General features: G+C 36.9%; 1 pseudogene; it reads right to left on the bottom strand.

The window, feature by feature from the left end:
* Positions 1-321: 321 nt before the first annotated feature.
* Positions 322-1,659, bottom strand: LOC100935327 (annotated as a pseudogene).
* Positions 1,660-2,996: the final 1,337 nt, after the last annotated feature.

Genomic DNA, 2,996 nt, shown 5'->3' with positions numbered 1-2,996 from the left:
ACCTAAATTTATGAAATAATTTCAGTAGATAAGTGTATCTAAATGTCTTAAAATTGGACTTTTTTGTCTTGTTTTATAAGAAAGAGAGACAGAAACAAAGAAAGAGAGAGAGAAAGAAAAAGAAGAAAGGAAGGAAGAAATGGAGGAGAGAGAGAGAGAAACCACTAAACCTCTTATTTCTCAATTGAGTCAAATATGTCCAAATATATCAATAATTCCCCCTTCTTCAAGTATCACACCTTTTATTGTCATTTAATGACTGCAGAGGACATTTTCACAGAACAGATAAAGGAGACACACTAAGTATAAACAACATAAAAATTAATATTCCTCATCTTCATCTTCCCCCGCCCCAGACTATCTGCTCCAACTTCTTCATAATCTTTTCCAGGGAAGAGATCCTGCCATGACTCAGAGAACTCTCCTTCCACCATGCTCTCCCCCATATACCAATGAACAAGGACACACTTGACATACATCAGATCAAACTTATGATCCAGGCACGCCCAAGCCTTAGCAATAGCTGGAGTGTTGCTCAACATGTACACAGCCTGCCCTGCCTTGGCCAGGTTACCAGCAGGACCCACAGTGGGAAGCAGGTAATTGATGACATCCTTGAAGTCAGCTGGCTACCAATCCACAAACGGATGTCATGTTTTGTCTTGATGGTAGCAATGTCAGCTTTGACATCTTTAGGAACCGTATCACCACAGTACACTAGGCAGAAAGCCATGTATTTACTATAGAAGGTCTCACTTCTTTTGGTTGGCAGGCTCAAAGCAAGCACTGGTGATCTCTGCTACAGTTAGCTGCTCATGATATGTTTTATCACTAGAAATGACTGGGGCATATGTAAAGAGAAATGGATAAAGGGATGAAGCGCCAGATCAACATTCAGGGCAATATCAAATCAGAGAAAGGCAGTAGTGAAGGGCACCATTTGACTAATAAAGTTATTCAGAATAGTGTAATTTGAGCATTCAATATCAAGGTTTCTGGCTTTGTTGTCTACCATGAAGGCACAACCAGAGTAATCCAGTGTGCTGTGAGTGGTCAGAATGGAATGGTAGGGCTCAGCTACAACTGTGTAAACCTAAGGAAACAGGTAAATGGGGAAGTCCAGCTTGGCTTTATTATTATAAATCAATCGACCAACACTCCATCAGCAGAGAGGTAAAAACAAAGCCAGTCCTCACCACCAAAATCTCACCAAGACACCTGGAAGATCTGTGTTTTGATCAGCAGTATATCTTCTTTCTGACTCTGTCTCTCTGTATTTCACTCTCTCTTTCTTATAAAAATTCACATTTTAAGGCATTTAATATATTAGAACTGTGTCAATGATTTTCTTGCCAAGAGTAGTGTCCACAGTCATAGATATTGTTAGCATTTTCCTTGCCAGTGATTAGCTTCTCCGGGTGGAAACCGATGGTAGGTTCTAGTTCAAACTTCATCAATAACAATTGGTTCCAGGTCTAAACATGGTATAGAGAACATTCTTTCTAGCCTCTATTTCATTGAAGAAGGTGTTTAGTCAACCCCACCCTCAATGGTCTCATCACTTGGCATCTGCCCATTGGGCTGGATATCATGTTCCAGGAAATGCAGTTTCCAAGAGGCATTGCCAACCTAGAAACCAGCCTAGCATATATGGATACAGATACACAAGGAGAATGACACGAGTTTCTTAACCATTAGAGATCTTCCAGAAGAAAAGTAAATGAGACATAGATAATTTTTTGACTATTGCAATTTTCTTCTGGATTCTTGGTATGATGTAGACAAAGCTGCAGAAAACCCAGTCTTTACCAGGACCAAATAAAGCAATGGATTTAGACTCAGGAAACCCACATGTAGATGTTCACCTGTGTGACCTTTCATCAATCCCAATCCTCTTCTATACAACAAAAGGTTTGTCTCTAATATTCCTTTTAACTTTAAATCTATGATTTTATCTAAGTACATGTAAATTAGTACTGTCATGAGATGATATTCCATGGGACCATGCTCCATATAAAATCAACCCTTTTATCATGTATAAAGTATTTCACATAGTAGATGTTTAATAAAAGTATATCGAATGACAAGAATGACCCCAAAATATTATTACTCATCTGAGACAGTGCAGGCAGCTTCAAAAGAGGAATATTTGATTTAATATCCATGCTAAAGGACCCTATTAATATGAAATCATATTTTAGAAATTGTTGGAAGTGGATGGCCAAGATATATCGACCTTATACTAAATTTTTCTCTAAGATGAATCTGTGAATCATTTAGATAGATAGATAGATAGATAGATAGATAGATAGATAATGATGTGAGAAGACTATTTGCTTTACAATTATCCTGGACAACAGAAAGACAAGAAAAAGACTTGAATATGGATTAGAAGGAAAGCACAAACAACAAAATAAACTGGGATGGGGTACTAAAAAGGGAAATAAACTATAAAATTAAAAACAAAATAAGAACAGAAGCTCCATTGAGACTTTAAAATACATAAAGAGATAAGGATGAAAGGTTTAAATAGGAGAGATGGAAAAGGTCAAAAACATGTGAACTAAATTTCACTTAGCAATTAATGCAAGGTTGTTTTTGTTTTCCTTTAGGTTCTACAGTGTGCCAGGTACTATACTAAGTGTTTTACAAACATTATTTCATTTTATCCTCACAAATTGAGAGGTTCTATTTTTAGCACCATTTTGCAATTGAAGAAAATGAGGCAGACAGAGGTTAAGTGACTTGCTCAGGATCACACAGTAAGTATCTGAAGTCATATTTAAGCACAGGTCTTCTGACTGTAGGCCCAGTGCTCTCTCCACTATAAACTCCAACTGCCTCATTTAGGGAAAATAATTTGGAAGGGGGAGAAAAATTATTTTTATTTTCTTATTGTATTATTTTGGGAATGATTCTGTAAATATTAAAGTGATACGAACTCATGCTGAGTGAAATGAGCAGGACCAGGAGATCATTATATACTTCAATACTAT

Source organism: Sarcophilus harrisii, chromosome 6 (assembly GCF_902635505.1).
Source record: "Sarcophilus harrisii chromosome 6, mSarHar1.11, whole genome shotgun sequence".
Classification (NCBI taxonomy): Eukaryota; Metazoa; Chordata; class Mammalia; order Dasyuromorphia; family Dasyuridae; genus Sarcophilus; species Sarcophilus harrisii.
The sequence above is the reverse complement of the archived record's forward strand: the minus strand, read 5'-3'. Positions and strand labels throughout refer to the sequence as shown.